The sequence below is a fragment of the Prosopis cineraria genome, unplaced genomic scaffold, assembly GCF_029017545.1.
Source record: "Prosopis cineraria cultivar Desert tree isolate PC_DT_omini unplaced genomic scaffold, ASM2901754v1 PC13, whole genome shotgun sequence".
Lineage (NCBI taxonomy): Eukaryota > Viridiplantae > Streptophyta > Magnoliopsida > Fabales > Fabaceae > Prosopis > Prosopis cineraria.
The window spans coordinates 26,413,834-26,435,945 of NW_026555344.1; positions in this window are offsets into that span (position 1 = coordinate 26,413,834).

Consider the following 22,112-nt stretch of genomic DNA (forward strand, 5'->3'; position numbering starts at 1 on the left):
AGTGCAACTTCAATTTGCATAAGAGCCCATAAGACGTCTCTGCTCATCATGTCTAGGCTTTGTTCATAACTCAAGGGGATCGTGTAGTTTCTTTGTCACTTGATGCTTTCTAAATTCATTTCATCAATTGGCCATCATTCTACTGCTATCAAATTTGATTGGATTTCAATGAATTATACTATCAGAAAAGGTGATTGGTTTCGGTGGTAATTATATTGATAGCCACCATGGTGCTCGTTAAAGTCATAAAATCTAAACTATCTAAATTTTAATCTAGATGATTCAAATTTAAAATTTTTATTTATATTTATTAAAGTAAAAATTATAAATATTTTAATTAATTTACTTTATAGATAATGCAAATTTAATTTGAATGATTTAATTTAATATTAAAATTTTTATAATTTTTATAAATTGATTATTTAAATATACTATTGACAATCTATGTCTACTCTTATTTTTTTAGAATTCCTATAAATTTTTATTTTAATAAATATAATATTGAAAATAAAGATAATTTCCAAATTGACACTTTCAAAAAAAATTGCCTTAGAAAAAATTGTGATTTAAAAATTTTAAATATGTACTCTCTAGTGTTCAATAACGATCCAACTAGCCGACTCTATCCAATTCAACAATAGTTTTCAGTTCTTTATTTGTTCAACCCAACTCGACCCTCTAAATAATTTTTTGAAGAAAATCAAACTGCTTTATCATTTGGTCGATGGTCCAACTCATTGAACTATCTCATTTGGTCCAGTTTTCAAAACACCGATGAGAACTACACTTGCCGCTCTGATAAAAAATTTAATGGTATTACCTTCCCAATGCAAGAAGTGATGCCAAAAACAACTCGAGTGCTTAGGTCTAGGCTGCTTGGGAGACACGGGCCCAATCTCTTCCTACTAATATATCTCAACTTCAAGACTTCTTAAGCATAATCCAACATCAAGTATTCCATGCCTGGTCTTAAGTGATTCCTTATAATGGAAGTGGAGATCGATGTTGGTCATGACTTTTAGGAGGACAAGATGGATGATGATGAACTTAGCCTATAAGATCTCCCTTACTTAACCATATTTAACTTCATTAGAGTAATCAAGGGATTAACTCTCAAAGGATTATCAAAGTTGTAAAACTACATAAATGGGAAGAATTTTCAAATAATTTACAATGGGATCCCAAAATTCAATTTCAACTCTAACACACAATTAAAATGCTCAAATCAGAGTTTGAAAAAAATGTGAAAGCTTGAAAATCAAATAGGATCCAAAGCAAAGAGTTTTAAAACTCAAAATTGTATTTTGCATAGAAAATGACCCATGTGCCGCAACTCACTTGCCTCTGTGCCATGCGCCACGGTGCATTGTACAAAAATTATAAATATCAGCTGTCAAAATGACAACACAGGGAGCAAATTTTAAATGCATCCCAAATCTTCGTTCAACGTCCAATTGAGGTGGTTTTTATGTCTATATGGATCTTTCTCCTAGCTCTAGCTAATGACACAAGTTTCACATTCAATTTCATTTTTTTTTTAAAAAAAGTTAGACACCAAAACTCATTTTTATCACTTTTCACATAAAACACACAACTTTGGTATCCTAACTCAACCACAAGTGCCAAAAGCCTACACTAACTCTCCAACCATACTTAATGAACTCTAGTAGACCAGTGCAACATACCATTCACAATCAAAAAAACATATATTCCAAATTCACCACTCAATCCTAATTTTCACAAAACACAAGGGGGAGAAAAATCACGTACAAAACTATCATTTTCATTTCAAATCATTCAAAATACACAAATTCCTACTTGCATAAGTATTTTGACCCTATTCACAAGTTTACAACCAAAACTCACTCACTCAAGATATAAAATACACAAATTGTACACTATAGTAATACAAATAGTATAAAATAATCACATGCGATACTAGTTAGCAAATATACAACATTAACACACAAAAATAGAGTAAAGAGGTATGAAAGTAAAATTTCAACACAATCCTATGCCTCAGAATGTTTTTCCTAAACTAGATCCGATGAGTTAGGCCTTAAAAATATTGAAAATTGTAGGGTAAGTACGACCACTCAATAATTAAGTTTAACCTAATCTATATAGTTGCATATCAATTATAAATATATGTAAATAGGTAAAAAAAATACACAAATACAATATATATGATGGGCTTAGCCATAGTTCATAATACTAACAACCATGTGACTAGGCCCATGGCACATATTCATATCCACAAAATGTCAATACACGTTTTGGGGTTGCAATAATACCAACTATGCGCCCCTAACACTTACCGAACCACAATATTAACAACCATGTGGCTGGATTTAAATACATAATCAAATGCCAACCTTATAACCTCCTCTTACCTCTGACATAAAATTGGTGGCTATCATATGGATACGTCCTTCACAGACTAACCCAGCCTTCCACTTATAATGAGCTATTAGGCCAGGGTTAACTCGCTCACTTGTGTAATCTAATTTCTCCCAATACTAACAACTATGAAGTGTCATACCTCTAATTTAAGCTCCTCATGAATCGGTAGAGACTAGTTAAGTTCGAGTTCCTAATAAAATAAGTGAAACAGTCCCAAATCAACCATGAAACATAGGTTGCCTCTCGATTTTAATGGTCAGTGCCAAGGCAAGTTACCGATTCCAATGATCACTATCAATATCACATGAATTTAAATCAATCAACTCCTCTCCCTAGGCAAACTCTCACCAATGATTATGCTATACACATTTTACACAAAATATGCATTCCAAACAATCAATTAATGGCATATAAACTCATATACTCATACTCATACTCCACATGCTCAACACATTACACATCACAATCTTTTACCCATAATAACATGCCATAATTAAATTTATAAGTCACAAATGGGTGGCATGAAAAAAGTTTTCATTTAGCATACCATTCACAAGTTCATCATTTACCAAAATTGCCTCTATAATTCAAAATACAAATCATAATCCAAAGTAACCCATTTTTAATCAATAACTAATTAATATTTAACTATATAAAGTTAGGTTTCTCCTAGTTACCTTAAACCTTTGAGAGATCAAATGTTTACCCCTCACACAAAACACTTCCAAAGTTTCACACAAACGTGAATGGTCCCATAATGATTCGCACTACAAACATAATACAAGGATACCTTCATGATCCCATTTTGTGAGTTTTTCAACATTAATCTCCACACACTCTATTCTATTAATCCATAAATTTTTTACTATTCATACCTAACGGGTTCATTAGGTTTCATTAATACACATTATCATTAGTAGATCTTCAAACTGCCATTAATGGATACTAAACTCTCCTAAATACCTCATTTATGTTGATTTTCGGACGTTAAATGCTCTACTCAGCTAATCATAAAGAAAATCATTAATATAGCATTTAACCACCTCAAACAACTCCCATTATATCCATTTTATCTAATGAAATCGGACCCATAATTCCTATGGACCGAAAATCACTATTAATGCTTAAACTCTAACTCAAATCTCTATAAATGAGGGAGAGAAAGGAAGAAAGGAAACTTATTACACTTACCTCAAGTGTTAGGAAGCTTAACATTGCCTTCAAGGGTCCCAAGGTACATGCCCTAATAGAGCTTCAGATGTGTTCTTCTTTTTCTCTTCTCCTCCTCTCTGTTTTTGCATGCAGAGATGAACTGATTATATCATATTTTTGATCATGCATCACAATGGAGGGCATCATGCATCGCGACATATGGCATAGAGAGGCTCATTACATTTTAATATGCCTCTGTACATCATGATGAATTAACCACACACCACGGCATGTGGCATAGAGAGCATTCCTTTACCTTTTCTTTTTCTTTCCTTGCCCGAGTGGCCCACCATTGATTTGGACTCACTTTAAGGGCTGAAATCACAATTAATCATGCCAATTAAGCCCCTTTGGCCACACACCTCATTAATTCACTAATCATGTCCATTAAGCTAATAAAGCATGATTAAATTCTCCCAGATGTTACATAGCCCGCATGGAACTAAGTGAGACTGTGATTCTATTTCCCTTGATGTTGGGTTTGATGAAGATTTTTTTAGAAACATAAAACATTTTCTTTAATATCATGATTAACTTATAGACCTCTAAGTTCACTTGTAGCCGTCAAAAGTCTATGACTTTGTTTGGATTGCATTGCTTCTTGGTTGAGGTTGGGGTAGTCCAGACTTCAGTTAAAGAGTAAAAAACCCATTATTTAGATTAAAATTTTATTCGGGAAAGAAAAAATATCAACTTTTTTAGTCCAAACTTCATTTAGTTATTGTTGATTAGATCACAAAAATACCTCACCTTTGAAGTGTTTTTTATTCTAGTTTTTTTTAAAATATATAATTTAAAGCTTTTCCTAAAAATATTAAATTGAGTCACCAAAATATATATAATGAAATTCATGTCTTTTTATGTCATTATACATTCAAATTGTTTTTTTAAAATATAGTTGCAATAATTTAAATTTTTATATTTCTTTCTTAAAAATGTCAAATTAATCATAAAATTTATATTCTTTTTTATCATTATTCATCCAATCTGATTCTTCAATTATGTCATCTAAGCTAAATTTTGTTTTATATTTTTTAATTCTACCTTCTTAAAATAAAAGTGTAACTCATATGAATTAAATATTTTGTAATTTATAAATATATTTTATACTCTTATAATTGAATGTTTTAAATTTTATCATTTACTTCTACCTATTTAAAATTAAGATTTTTTATTTATCATTGTATTTTATATTTGTAATTTATTTTTTTAAAAAATTTATGTTTAATATTTTTTTCCTAAAAATATCAACTTAGCAACAATAAATATATATTAAGAAAATTCAACTGGCTTTTAAATCAAATCATCTAAACAAATTTTAGTTCATTCAATTGACTTCTAAAAAAATATCTAAACATAAATCACATTAAAGTCACAAATTTTTTTTTTCTAATTTTAGTTTGTTAACTTCAATTAACTCAAACCTCAATTGTGGATTTTTTTTTTAATCTAAACACACACTTGATGTAACGTTGCGGCATCTTTTATTGTTGTTTTTGTTTCTGATATTTGAGCATACCTTTTATACAGGTAGATTCAAGACAAAACTACTCGTTTATTACTTCTATCGTTTCACTTGAAACAATAGTTAATCTATTTCTATGAGAACACAAAAATTGCTTCGTACTCCAATTCTTATGGGAGCTTTGAATTTCAGGAGGTTTATAAATATTTTTACAACCCATGCACTTAGTCAATTAAGCATTCAACATCTATTTTTGGGCTTTTCTCTGATGCAAAAGACTCTTTCTAGATTAGCTCTTTAGAAGAATTCATACAAGTTGATGACGTGTCTCTATTTCTACTTTTTGTCTCTTTTCTTGTCTTAGTTTGTTGTTGCTCAATTGTGTTTCTGTTTGTGTTTGGACCATTTTTTGCTTATAATATTGCTGACAAGTTATGTTTGTTTTCAGTTTTATGGATTGAGGATAGTTCAACTATTCTTCTAAAACCTTTTGATTATAATTGTTTTATTGTGTTTAATGAAGTTGACATTTGTTTTAAAAAAGTAAACAAGATTTTAAAAATTCTGAAAATTTAGTTTCTTTTCAATAAAAAATTATAAATTGAAAATTAAATCACACAAGAAAATCAAGTAGGTCTACATATGTAAATCAAATGTTTGATTCAGTACATGAAAATTAAATTAAATAGTTAATTAACCAATGGAATCAAATTAAATAGAGAAAAGAGTAATTAAAGAATATATAAAAACTAAAAAAAAAAGACTAACTAATGAATCATAAATTGCGAATACAATTTTTCATCAACAATTCAAAGAAAACAGAGAGAGAAGATAAAAATAATTTGAAATAAATAAATAAAATTCACAAATATTACTTGATAAGTTTAATCAAAGAAATCACAATTGTGATAAAAATCTTTAATAATGTTATAATATAAGTTGTCTTAGAGATATGTGAATCACATTAGAATCTCTCCTACATTAGAATCTCAACAGGTAAGAACATTGATGCAAGTTCATCTTCAACAAGTTCAAGTGCTTGCAATTCATTTCTCAAGGAGCTTAAACTACTTTGATATACTGAATCGTCTTACTGAAAGCTTTTCGAATCATTATAATCACTACTTTCCATACTCATTGTTAAATGTTTGTACATCTACTTTTTGTCACGATTTTTCATCTTTAGCAGCCGTAGTAAATTTCTATCAACTTGACAATATTACAATGTTCCGAGCCTTTGAATTTCAAAGCAAATGTATTTGAATTCATCTAGCATAAGATAACATAAAAAAGGGAACAAATCACTACCCATAGCTACAAAGATAGTAATTTAATATAGCTTCATCCAAAAAATGTCAAAAAACATATGACTTGTTAAATAAATGTCAAATAAAATAATGAGTATGGAATTGATAATAATGGAACTGTTGGTTACAAACTTAGAGAAATATAGTAAAGTAATGAGAAGCAATGCAATAATAAGCATCTAGATTATAAACTCTTCAATGACGAATTAAAACTAACGAAAAACCTTGCGCGTTGTATGATTTGTCCGAAAGAGAAGCCTTTGAACTTTGAAGGAAGGAGGAAAACTGTGTGTTCTTCTCAACTTACTTGCGGAAGTTTTTGTCATTTGAGAGGAGCTATAAATTTACTCAGATAAAGAAAACTAAGGGGAAAAAAACCTTCAGATGTATTTGGTTTGAGGTCATTGGAGAGATTGTTTGATCATTGGTAAGTCATCAAGCTCACAGAAATATACTATTCTATTCCACAGCTTAAAAATTAGGTAAATGTAAATTAAACTAAATAGTTAATTAACTAATTGAATTAAATTAAATATAGACAAGAATAAAGAAAGCATATATAATGGCTTAGTGTGTATGTTAGGTTTTCAGTTTACCAAAAGTCCATTTACTAAAAGCTTATTTGACAAAATTAATTTAGTAAAAATTAATTATTGTACTGATTTCATTTGTGTTTCGATAGTTTTTAAAAGTAAGTTTGTTAAATTGAAATTTATTTAAATTAATAATAATTTTTTCTTTTAAAATATATTTTTGAATATACAATGATTAAAAAGACATCAATTTATGATAATTTATAATTTTTTGTACAAATGTAATATATTAGGAATGTTTAAAAATATGAAAAAAAATTAAATAACATAAAATTTAATATGTTAAATAATTCAAGAAAAAATATAAATTTTAATATAAAAATTATGTAATAAATAATCTAACATTCATTAATATTAAATAATAAGGATAAAAAATATAAATTTTGACATATTGATAAAAATTATATAAATAATTCAATAACATCAATATTGAAAATTAACATAATTAATTTTTTCGTTTATATAATATCTTGTTACAATATTTTTCAACAAATTTTTTTGGGAACCAAACTTTTATTAATTTGATCTATAAAAAACTTGCATGCAATTTTTTTTTTATAAAAATCAAGGATATTATGGTCATATAAAAAAAAAGAGAAGGTTATGTTTTAAAAGCACATCTCAAAAGCTTCACCTTATTAGGTTAAGCAAAAAGATTTTCAAAAGTTTTTTGAAAGGACTTTTAGAATAACCTTAAAAAAAATTTAGAAAACCAAATAACTTTAACTTGCTAAAGTTTTCAAAAGTCCTTTTCAAATGCCAAAAATTAAATACCCAAACGAGCCCTAAGTGTATATGTAATTTTTTATTTGTCAAAAGTTAGTTTATCAAAAATTTATTTAACCAAAAATAATTTAGTATGTATCAGTTATTGTAATGAAATTTATGTTTAAATATATTTTTTTAAAATTAGTTTGGTAAACTGAAAATTGTTTGAATTATGATAGTAAAATATTTTTTATATATGCAATTACTAAAAAAATATCAATTTATGATAACTTATTATTTTTTGAAACAAATGTGATATATTTAAAATGTTTAAAAATATGATAAAAATAACATAAAATTTGATATTTTAAATAATAAAAATATAAAATTTGATATAATGACAAACTTATATAATAAATAATTCAATATACATTGGTATTGAAAATTAACATAATTCAAAAAAAATATATGATAATTTTTTTTTAAAAAAGTTTAACTGACTAAACAAACCTTTGTTGGTTAATAAAATTTTAAATGACATAAAATTTAAGGTTTTAAAAATTAGATTAGGCACTTGTTTATAGTTCATTGGTCAAACCATGATTGAATAAATTAACATTAAATTAATATATTTTTAATTTATGTATTATAATTAAATAAGACATTCCTTTAAATATGGCTTTTTTTTCAAAATTATATTATAAGTGCTTGGTAATATAATTTATTATTGATGAGTACAAGATTAATATTAGTTATAAATGAAGCTTTTCATTTAAAAATTATGAAAGATGTTGATAGAATGATAAAATATTAAACATTTTTTGAAAGCAAGTTTAAGCTAAAATGAAAAATATCAGGCTTAAAAATATATGCCAAAAAAAATAAAGAGAAAAGGGGGGGAAAAAATAAAGAACCATTTAGTTGCATGCTATTTGTTTGAACCCCAAATCGTTTGTGTGGAAAGGGAAAAGAGACGTGTATAACTATAAAAACGGGCGGAGAACGCTGAGAGGCATGGGGGAGCATAAGCTTCATTTTTAAAAAATCACAACTCATCGCCCAAAGCTTTTAGTAGTTTAGTTTTAATTTTTGTTTGTTTTATCTTTTAAATTGTTTCCTTTTTTCAAGAAAATCAATTGGGCTTTTACCTGATTTTTTGATTATTGATTGGTTTTAGAGGTCAATCAAATCAGATTAAGAGCTAATTCCCAATTTAATCGGTTGAGCTAGCTAGTTTGGTCTAGTTTTTAAAATCATAATAAAATTTAATATACTAAATAATAAAATTTTAAAATATGAACTTTGATATATTGGGCAAGAATTATATAAATAGTTAAATATATATCAATATTAAAAATTAACACGGCTAATTATTCACTCTATAATGTTAAAAACTTGATTTCTAATTATAATTATTATATTATTATTATTTAAATGATAATTATATTTTTAATAAATTAACAATATTTTAAAATAAAAATAATATATTAAAGAGGTAATTAAAGGGATAATGGGGTAACATTTCACTTTTCAAATCTTTTTCAATTTATTTTTGCAAATCTAAATTCAAATCACTTATTCTAAAAAATACTTTCCAAAAGCAAATTTCTCTATTTATTCAGTACCCACCCAGACAATTTTTCTCACTCAAATGTTATGTCTGAGAAACATTTGATTTACAATAAAGAAGTTCTTAGTGCACTGATTGATAAATGACGGTTAAAAGGCTTTTTTTCTAATGGAGTTTCTTTTTGCGTGCGACACAAGATTTGTAATACTATAATGAAAGTAGATCAACTCCTAAAGTACGGTTCTAATAAAAAACCTTTGTGTTTGGTAGGCACAAGAAATGAGAGACAAAGCCAAAAGACTAGGCCAGGTTTAGATGCCAATTAGCTTAGTTTATGGAAGAAGCATACATAGGTTGAAGAGTATTCCAAACAAGAAGAAGAAGGTGGCTCTAATGAATAGAAAGTATTGAAGAAAGAGTTTTGGATAGAGTACCATAAACTGGCGACACAAGGAATTACTCTGACATCAAATGTCAAGTCATAAGTGGCTCAAACGAGGGAATATAGATACACAATTCTTTCAAACATCAAGAAGGATAAACTGAATTGGCTCACTACAAAATGATCGTAGTAAATGGGTATCTGATTAGAACCTACTTAAAGAATGTTGGTGGAAGGATAAGATATCGCCAAGCTGAAGATAGAAGGCAGGACTGTCTTCATAAAAATATGCTTGTTGCTCAAGAAAATTATATGTAGGTCTCACAAAACATATTTAATTATCAAGAGGTCTTACGAAATGCACAAAATACTCTCAAGTTTCAAATCATGCACACTTATAAGTTAATAAATGACATTTACAACTAGACAAAGGATGATAATAACTTGATACTAAACTCATACCCAAATTGTAAATATCCTTTGTCAAGTTGTGAATATACAAGATTTAGGATTTAAAAGTATTTTGAGCATTTCATGGATTCTCTTGATAATTAAATTTGTTCTGTGGGATCTAAGTATGATTTTTCCTTTTTGCTCTTCCCCAATGTGATATGCATTGTCCGAATTTAGAAATTTATGGAGGGTGTTTCTTTGGGCATTTGTTTCAAGTAGCATGGAATCAAGCGCTTAAAGCCAAAATGGAATTTGAAAGAGCAGGTCAAATGTTTTATTTTGAAGCTTGGGCAGGAAATATTTCGTGGGGTAGGATTTTAAATGTAGGACCTAACTAACGGCTTAGTTTTGAAAAATTGAGACATTTGATAAATGAGATATTAGAGCTCCCATGCCAAATTTTGGATGATATCACACCCATCAATAAAAATATGAGAGAAAATTGAGGATGAATCTATAAGGACAAGGGGAGTGGAGCTCTGCATATTGATGAGAGTGGCAACTTAGTTGATGGAAATGGCATCTTAGATATGTGCAACGTATATGACATCTTGTATGTGATTTCAATTATATATTACAATGTACAAATTGCAGAATATTCCTTTAGTTAAATTTACTTACATAGATATATATAGCTACAACTTGTTTCATTTGTGAATGAAATAGGAAGTATATGCAATCAATAATGCACAAGCAAGAAGCCTTCAACTACTTGAGAATAATCTTGGCTTCAGCGAGTTGCTTGAAAACGTTTATGCTATATATATGTTTCCTATATCTTAATTAACTCTTATATATTTATAAAAAATGACAAAATTATATCATATAACTTTATAACTTGCATTTTAGTTTGTTGCTATATACCTTTTTTTAGGAGGGATGGAGAGTTGGAGGTGTCAGGTATACGATTTGAGCCACTGTTAATACTTTTTAGTAAACTTGTCCAATGTTGTATGTATTCTCTTTGGTATATCTTCAGAAGATTTGTCTTTTTTCTTCTCAATTTTATTATACTTAACTTTAGTATAACTCTTCTCTTTGACTATTCATCTCACTCTTCAACAAGTTCAAAGTCAAATTCAATCTTTCTTTATCACCATCAAACTGTATTATTGTTTATGCATATATAATCAACATGAAAAAAAGATCCCGTAAGAGAAATTGGGTTGGATAGGAAATCATTTCGTGAGTTTGCATACCTCTGATACTGGCCCAATGTCATTAGTTGATAGTTGCATGAAAAGGAGAATAAATATATTAAAATCACAGCTACACATAGAAAGGATAATTTTAAATAACATAAAATTTGATATTTTAAATTATAAAATTAAAAAAATAAAATTTGATACATTGAAAAAAAAAATAGTTTAATATACATTAATATTAAAAATTAATATAATTAAAAAAAAGAGTTTAATTCACTAGACAAATATCTAAAAGTGAAATGTGATTTACTCAAACACATTAGTATATAGAGTAACATCAAACTAAACAGTTAAACTAGGTAATGAAAAAACACGATCATAAGTTTTTTTTTAAATTAATGAAAACCATAAATATATATATATCTCTCTCTACTTTTACATCGATACTTTTTCATTAATTTTTTTAATAGATAAATTATTTTTTTAATTTTGTTATGTGAACCAAAAAGCAATTAGAACTATGAGGAACAAATAGGATCCTTATGACATGATATTCAAATCAAATCAAGAATTAAGAGGGACAGACATGATCTTCATGGTCATATAAATGCAGTTAATAAAAGGATTGGAGTATATAAGCTCCACAAAATAAGATATGTCTTAAGTTGGCATTAGATACATTGCATGATCCGAAATAAGAGGCAATGTAAAAGATGACGTCTCATACACCAAAGTCATGCCTCTGGTGCTTTCTCGGCTAAATTCACTCCTGTAAAAATATTAACCATGCGGAATGAGACTTAAAAGTTCCAATAATCAAAAATTAATATATAATAATGCATATAGATGTAACTAATCATGCAATTGTTAAGTGGGCACACAAAAACATTTAACCGAACAATATTTTCAAACAAACCAAATAAGTATTTAATTGCACGACTACATCTTATATTCTCCTTTCACCATGCTTGAATGCTAAATCATCTAGCTAAAGGTGAGTTAGACTAAGCGACACACCACTTAATGGATTCAATGAGAGCTTACCACGAGGTAATAATTAACCAGACAGAAATTCTCAATAATACCATATATTAAGATACCCTGATAAATCATGTATCATTTAAATATCCAAACAAGAATATAACAAAATAATAATATATCATCATGATAAACAAAAATAAATTTTTAACCCATTAGGCAATAATTCCAAACAAGTACATAACAATATTTATTTTAATAATTCATAATTTTTCAAACAACAAACAACACATAACCAATCACATACACACCCATCACAACACATTAATAATAACCACCTTGTGTCTTGAACAAGAAGTTTTCCTTCACAACTCTTCTTTCACCCCTCTCTTTATTAATACAATCTATATAATTATTCCATATTACTACATATTAATTTTACATTGAAATTAATAAATAATTTTAATTTAAAGAGTTAAAAAGTCTTAGGCTTAAAATCCTATTAACACTAATTTAAGGTTTATGCCTCATTTAACTTTTCAAATTCCTTTATAAAATTCTCATACCCTAATAAACTATATTCAAGCCTCAAATTACTTTTAGTATCACAATTTCATCCATATATATTCTACAAAAAATTCATCCAAAAAAATAAAAAATTTTAGAATTACCTTGAAACCTCAAATCACCATTCTATAACCTTAAAAATACCTATTCATATTTAAATAAATATTTAATAATCAGAGATTCATCCCTACATCTCAGATTCAATAAATTCAATTATATAGATCTCGAGTCTAAATCAAAAATTCTTAAACATGAGTTTTCAATATCAAAAAATATTTTATAATATTTATTATATCCCTAAAAACTTTGACATGTATTTTTAATTCTCATATTGTCAAATTCACTATCCTATAGAAAAATCCTAATCAAAATATTTGCTCTACTCTACAAGATAATCATATCATTAGAAAGCTAATATTATTTAGGAAATAACTACAAAATTAATTTTATAATTAAATAATTTTTTAAATGCTAATTTAAACAGAAAAGTTAAAACATACTTGAAGAAACGAGAAAATAATACCCTTGGATGGAGCAACGTGAGGGGAGAGAGATGAAAGAAAATAAAATTGCGAGTCTTACAATTATATAAAAAGGATTATAGGTTCGAATTTAATTATTCAAATTTTTGGGTCATAAGTTGCAATTTTCTTCAAATTGCATCTCAGCCCATCTTGTCTCCTGATGCGCGTAGTTCCTCCTTTTATACATGAGAAAATATCTTCTCTCACATCTAACCGATGTGGGACTTAAAAAAAAAAATTCTTCCACCTCTTTTTTTTTTGTTCCTTCCAACTCTTTTTTTTTTTGGTTACTTACACACACACACAAAATTATTTATATTCTAAATTTTAAAATTATATCTTAACTAAACATTTCTTATGTGATTTTAAATCTAAATTTTTAATTCATAATTAAATGCCTAACCATATTTTGCTTTTCGAATAACCTCAAATAATATAAATTCTTATTATTATCATTTTTTCCTCAATAAAACCTAAATTCCACAATTTTTTTATTATTTAAAAATCAAGATGTTATAATTTTTTTCCTCTTTTTAGAAATTTTGTCCTCAAAATTTAAGACTAGTAAGCTTAGAAATTACATACCTAAGCAAATAAATGTAGATAATCTCGACTCATATTCTCCTCAGTCTCCCAAGTGGCATCACCTAGGGCTGCACCCTTCCCACTTCATCACTGCATCAATCTTGCTAGGATCCACTGCAACTCCATCTCTAGACACATGGCCCAAAAACTTCACTTCTTGGAGCCAAAACTCACACTTGCTCAATTTGGCATAAAGCTTATGTTCTTTCAAAACTTGCAAGACGGTCCTTAAATGCTCACCATGAGCGTCCTCGTCCTTCGAATAAATAAGAATGTCCTCAATAAACACCACTACAAACTTATCTAAATAGGGTTGAAAGATCCTATTCATATAATCCATAAATACTACAGGAGCATTTCTAAGTCCAAACGGCATCACCATGAATTCATAATGCCCATATCTAGTCCGAAATGCTATCTTAGGTATGTCACCCGCTCTTACTCTCAATTGGTGGTACCCTGACTTAAAGTCAATCTTCGAGAAAATTGTTGATCCTACAAGCTGATCTAGTAAATCATCGATTCTTGGATGTAGATATTTGTTCTTGATGGTAACTTTATTTAATTGTCTATAATCAATGTACAATAAGAGGCTTCCATCCTTCTTCTTCACAAAAAGGACTAAAGATCCCCAAGGTGAAACACTTGGTCTGATGAAACCCTTCTCAAATAGCTCTTCAATTTGCTTTTTCAGTTCTACTAACTCTAATGGGGACATTTGATAAGGAGCCTTAGAAATTGGCCTTATATTGGGTATCAATTCAATTGAGAACTCCACCTTGCGCTCCGAGAGTAAACCGGAGACTTCGTCTGGAAATATATCTGTAAATTCTTTGACAATAGGAATATTCTTCACACCTTCATCAATCTCAGCTTGAATAGAAAAGAAAACTATATAAGCCTAGCAACCCTTCTTCATATCTATCAACTTGCACAGCCGACAAGAAAACATGGTCTTGAGCCTTGATTGGATTCACCCACAAAGCAGATAAAGACACACTTCTCTCTATGCAATCCAAGATAGCACCATTTGCAGACATTCAATTTATTCCTAGAGTTACATCTATATCTCTCAGTGGTAAGATAATTAAATCCATAGTTGTCTTCCTATTTTCAAACTCGACTGCTAGGTTAAGGCATGCCTTAGCTGTCTTTACAAATTCTCCTACAGGAGTAGATACATTCATATCAAAAGGTAATATACACACAGGCAAATCAAGGTTCTTTACATAAGTTTCAGAAATAAAAATGCGTAGCACCCGAATCAAACAGTGCAACAATATCATGATGAAGGATTTTGATGTTACCACTGATGGCATTTGGGGAGTTCATCGTGTCCTGAGTAAGGACAAACACACGACCAGACACAGTACAATGTTGGGAGGGGTTCTTCATATTTAGGTCCTAATTGTCTCCGCAAAACTTCATAATGTGATCGGGTTTCCCATAAATGTAACAGACCCAACACGGTCCGAAGTGACAACGCTCGCATTTAGTGTACTGTTGAGAGCTTGCTATACTCAGGGTAAGTGTAGATACTATTGGGCCCATTTATGACCCCTGATAACCACTAAGATGGCTTCTCTGTCCGTGGCCCTTTTGAAATAGACCCTTCTGCATTCCCTAGTTCCATAAGCCACTTAAACTCTGACGGTTCTTCTTTATAATGCCTCCGGTGGGTCAGGGGTAGGTTAGGGGTCTACTATATGAATACCCGGGTCCTCTCTTTCTTAACCTCTCTCTTACTACGGGCTACTACTTGCAGTTTTATGCACATTTCGTCATAGCCTTGGATATCCAGATAAGCCAATTGCTCCTTCAATTCTGGTCTCGCCTTCTCCGATAAGCGCTTGACCTTCCACTTAGAATCATCTCTATACTGTAAGTAGGTGGAGTATCTAGATAACTCCTAACACTTGGCAATGAATGTATCCTCATCGAGGTTTCCCTCCTTAAAAGCATAGAACTCAGATTCCTTCTTAGACCTTAACTCTGATGGGAAGTAATGCTTGAACAATTTTTCTTTGAATTCCTCTCATGTGAGTGTAGAATCGTCCATGGGCCTTGCTGTCTCCCACCAATCTCTTGCTCCCTTCATTAGGAGCACTAACACTACCTGCACCTTCTAATTACTGATGCATATGACTACTCGAAAGATGGACTCAAGTCTCTTCACCCATTCCTCTATCACGGATGGTTTAAGGTTATCATCAAATGTGGGAGAGTTAAACTTCCTAACAGTTTCCCACACATCAGTAATGGTTGGTAGGGCTCTCTGTTCCTCCTGCCTAGTCTCCTCCCTCTTAGACTCATGATCTCTCGGAATGGTAGGATGTGAGGAACTGCCTTTTCTTACATGACTCTCAACATGAGCCCTATCCCCATTCTCAACGACCTTTTATCTCTTTAGCTCCGTCAACTCTTATTCGTATCTCTGAACCTTATCTGTTAAAGTCTTCACAAGCACTCTCAATTTTGTCAAGTCAAGCTCCTCATTTGGCGGTGGAGGTGGTGGGTGCTTATGTTGGGATCCTAAGTTATCGCGAGTGACAAGCATTCTCTCTCCCCTCCTAAAAGATACAAGATATAAAAAATAAAGTTAGCCTAACCATATAATAGTCATACAATGAGAAGCACCATAACAATGTATATTGCCAACCAACTATATGTAATGCATCACACCACACATAATAAATACATATTAAATCCAAACAAGGTAATAGTTTCAACAAAAGTTTAAATTAGTATCACCAAAATAGAGACTCGAAACGTGATGCTTTGATACCAATATGTAATACCCTAAAATTTTTAAACCGATTTTTCACAAATTATTAATTCAATAAATCATTTTTATATCATCAAACCCTTATCATGGTAGAAAAATTTCTAACATGATAATAAATAACTAAACTTTTTTTTTCAAAACTCTATTATAGTAGAAAAAAATTTATCATATAAATAAAATATTTTACAAATAGCCTACTATAGTAGAAAGAATTTAACATAATGAATAAACTCTACCATGATAATTGAAAATAAAATTTTACCTAATGAAAAACAATGTAAAACAATTTATATCAAAAGAAATGATAATTTTTAAATCAGCATTTGGTGTAAAATCCAATCTTAAGGTGGCAGAATCCCAAACAATTCCTAAATACAATTTTTTTAATGTTGTTATGTGAACCAAAAAGCAATTAAAATCATGAGAGACAGACAAGATTCTCATGGCATGATATTCAAATCAAGTCAAAAATCAAGAGGGACATACATGATCCTCTTGGTTATATAAATGCAGTTAATAAAAAGGATTAGAGTCTATATGCTCCACAAAATAAGATATGTTCTAAGTTGGCACTAAATACATTGCATGATCCAAAATAAGAGGCAACGTAAAAGATGGTGTCTCATATGAATGTAACTAATCATGCGATTGCTAAGTGGGTACACAAAAACATTTAATCGAACAATATTTCCAAACAAACCAAACAAGTTTTTAATTGCATAACTATACATTATATCTTCCTTTCGCCATATCTGGACGCCAAATCACCTGGCCAAAGGTGAGTTGGACCAAGCTACATATCACTCGTTGGGTCCAATGAGGGCCTACCACGTGGTAATAATTGACCAGACAAAAATTTTTAATAATACCATATTAAAATACCCTGACAAGTCATGCATCATTTAAATATCCAAATAAGAATATAACCGAATAATAATATCTCATCATGATAAACAGAAATAAATTTTTAACTCACTTAACAATAATTTCAAACAAGTATATAACAATATCTATTTATAATAATTTATAATTCATAATTCATAATTTTTTCAAACAATAAAACAACACATAATCAATCACATACACACTCATCACAACACATTAATAACGGTTACTTTGTGTCTTGAACAACAAGTTTTCCTTCACAACTCCACTTTCATCACTCTCTTTACTAATACAATTTACATAATTATTTCATAATATTATATATTAATTTTACATTGAAATTAATAAATAATTCTAATTTAAAGAGTTTGAAAGTCTTAGGCCTAAAATTCATATTAACACTAATTTAAATTTTATACCTCATTTAAATTTTTAAATTTCTTTCTAAAATTCTCATATCCTAATAAATTATGTTCAAGTCTCAAATCATTTCTAGTATCACAATTTCATCCATCTATATTCTTAAAAAAATTCATCCAAAAATAAATTAAAAATTTTAAAATTACTCTGAAGCCTCAAATCACTACTCTATAGCCTTAAAAATGCCTATTCATATTTAAATAAATATTTAATAATCAAAGGTTCATCCCTATATCTCAGATTCAACATAAAATCAACCACATAGATCTAAAGTCTAACTCAAAAATTCTTAAACATGAGTTTCAACATCAAGAAAATATTCTATAATATTTATTATATCTAATAGTACCAGACTCAGCCTTAACTTCATTAAGGTGGTAAAGGTTGAAGGTTTGAGTTTAGAGAGGTTTCAAAAGACCCCTGTGAGGGTAAGGTGAAAAATAACTCAAGTACCACCTTGAAAAAAGCTAGCTTAGGTTCCATGAGGAGTGTTAGAGCCCAGCCCAAATGACCTTAGTGGGGTGGGGTGAGAATTGCTACATGACTCATAAGTTTAATTCCTTTATAGTTAGCACAATTTTGAATATCTCCTTTATTTTAATAAATAGAAACTAAGGTGCTTATCCTCCAATTGTCCGCATTTTCTTGAATTGTGAGATCTCATTAAATAACTTAATTAACCACTGCACTCCTTCTTCACCCAAACATTTTCACATTTCACTAGGAATAGAATCAAGTCCATTAACTCTGCCATTTGTCATTTTCTTAAGAGATTCTCTCTCTTCCTAAGCTTGCATTTTTCGATAAAATGATAAATTTTGCTCTCTTTCAAGAGTTACTAAAACTTCTAAGTTAATTGACAAACCCCCATCATCATTGAAAAATTTAAAAAAGTATGTCTCCCATCTGTTTTTAATATCATTATCTATAACCAAAACATTTTTCTCTTCCTCCTTTATACACCTTACACATTTTAAATCTCTTAATTTTCTTTCCTTACTTTTAACAATCTTATAAATTTTTATTCTCCATCCTTTGTTTTAAGACCATCATAAAACTCTTTAAATGCTTTAAAACGAACTTCACTCACGACCTTCTTAATTTCCCTTTGAATCATTCGATACCTTTTTCAATTTTCATTATTATTACATAAATAGATGATTTTGAAACACTCCTTATACTTGATTTTTTTTATACACTATCATTTCACCAGTAAGACTCTTTATTTCTTGAACCAAAATCTATTGATTCTCTCAAAATTTCTTTTGCAACCTTCCTTACCTTTACAGCCAAGTCTTCTCACAAGGTATTAACACTTCCTCGAGACTCTCAAATTCCTTCGACCAATAGATTTCTTTTAAAAATTTTTCTCTTTTCACCTTTTAATCGTTACCACCTAATCCTTGAAGTTATTACTTGTTGACACTTTTGATTTTTACTTATAATACACACATCAAGGATAAGGACTCTGTGTTGTGTCATAACAACATCCCCAGAAATCACTTTACAAGTTTTACAAAGTCTTTTATTCGTGTTCCTTATTAAAAAAAATCAAACTATAACCTTAAAACTCCATTTTTATAAGTGACAAAATGCTCATCCCTCTTCTTGAAACAGATATTGATAATCTTGAAATCATATATCAAAGAGAAATTAAGGATATATTATCTTTCATTATTTTATTAAAGTAGCCACACCTATAATTTTGAAATCACATTTTTGTAATTTGCGAAAAGCCAGTCAAAACTTATGAAATTTTTTTCAGACGTTGTGTTTGGATAACATTTTTAATTGATTATTTGAAAGAAAATTAATTAAAAACTAAAATTATCCAAACACCCATAAAATGGGTTAATCAATTTTCTTCGGAAGCTGAGAAACCAAACGTTTGCAAAAAAGCTCACCAAAAACATTAGGAAAAATTACAAAGAAAGGGTCAAAAAAAACTTACAAAAAAATCATATAATTTATTAAAAATAAAATCAAACTCTTTTTTCTTCTCTTTTTTTTTTAATAAAATTTAAATTTTATATCCTCAAAAAATTGATGTTCAATATTTAAGAATTAAATTATATAATAATTTATATAATTAAAATTAATTTTGATTAAATTATCCAAATATCTTTAATTTTGTTAAAATTGATTTTAAAAAAATAGTATGCAAACAGATTGCATTATAACATAATTAATTATAATTAAAATTTATTACTTAATTAATTTTTTTTATAATATACCCAACTAAAATTTAAATAAACACTTAGGAGTGATATTAGCTGTACTAAAATAATTGGCATATTTCTATTAAAATAGATAATTTTTTAATGGGCTGAACGTCGTGAACTAGACTCTCCAAAAAAAAAAAAATCCGCGTAGCTATCTAAATGCAAATCAAATGTGTGATCCCTGACAGGCCATCAACTTCACAAAAATACACTTTTACAGATCTATCACTTAAAAATTAAATAAAGATAAATTAAATTAAATATAAAAAAAAGTACCTGAGTTTAATCAAAGAAATCGCAGTTGCGGAAATTGTCGTATAAGCAGCAAATCGGAGCATCATAACCGATAATCTGACTTTCCGTTGCTGCATAATGCTTGAGTTTTGAGGAAGGTACACAGAGATCTCCAAAAAATTCATACTGGAAAATTATTCAATGGAGGTTGTAGGAGCCAAAAATTTTGCTGCTTACATACTGGTATCGTCGTCCCACCGCAAAAGAAAAGATAAGAAATGAGGCGGTAAGAAAAAGCAAGTGTGGCGCCGGCCAGAAGTTCACTCGACGGCGATGGCTATGACTGAACAGAGGGTTGATGAGGAAGTAGAGAGGCGACTGCACAAAGAAGCAAGAGCTAAAAAATGAAGATGATGCAGTGTTGCGTTGCCGCTGCGGCTAGGTTAAGGGTTTATTTACTGAAGGGTAATTGTGGAATATTAGTAAGGATGTGTGGGTATTTTAGTCAGCAAATAAAGCATTTGGGTTCGCGACGATCATGGGTTATGAGAAGGAAAGGAACATCATTCCAGCAGGCCCGTCCCACACCATTATTTGAATTTGCTTGTTTGTGTGTTTTTTTTCCTTAAGGATTAGATAGTTACTCCTCCTATTTTATAAAAAATACCCACTCCATTTAAAAATATAAAATATTTTTAATTAAATTTTATCTCTTAATAAGATGGTTATTTACTATTAAATTAATTTTATTTTTTTATATTTATCTTTATTAAATATAAATATAAAGTCATTAACAGGAACACTTTTTAAAAAAAGGCAATAATTACGCTTCAAAAGATTAAAAATACTTTACATTTTTTAAAATTTAATTCTTTAAAAAATGCTTTATATTTTTTGAACGGAGAGAGTAAGTTGTAAATAATAATGATAGTTGACAAATGGAATTTTTTTTCTTAACTATAATTAGGTTATAAGTTAAATTTTAAAAATTTATATTAATTACTTTGAAATTTTACTGTTAGTAACATTTGGCATTGTGAATGATTTATTTATCTTTCTACATTTCCTTTCGAAATTTGTTATTTTTATTATTTATAATTTAAACATATAATATTTTTTAAATATAGCTAATTAAGTTTTTTTAGTATTTAAAAATATTTTATGCATTAACAAATTAAATCTTTTATTTTTATAACTTTAATTTTAATTTTTTTTAAACTTATCAAATTGCATACTTGTATATATTAGTAAGAGTGGAAGACATATAACTCATGTATTTTTAATTTTCTTTTACTAGCCCATGTCCTCACACACACACACACACAAACTTGCTTTTCAATCATATAATCCAAACAAGTTTCATTTTATCAAATTGACTTTGAACAAAAAAAAAGTATTCAAATATAAATTATATTACAATAAATGGCTTCTAACTCAATTTTAGCTTGCAAATTGTAGTTTATATGATATGTACTTTTGCAAATGTTAATCCAAATATGCTTTTTGTGCTTGCCAAGGTATTAGATGGGAAAGGATTCATTTCCATCCTCTTTTTTTTTTTTTTTTAATTTATAATCATTAGATCTAGATATGGATGGATAAATTTCAATCTTTTATAAAATATTTAACTTTTTTTTACTGTATTTTCTAATTACTCATATTAAATTTTAGCAC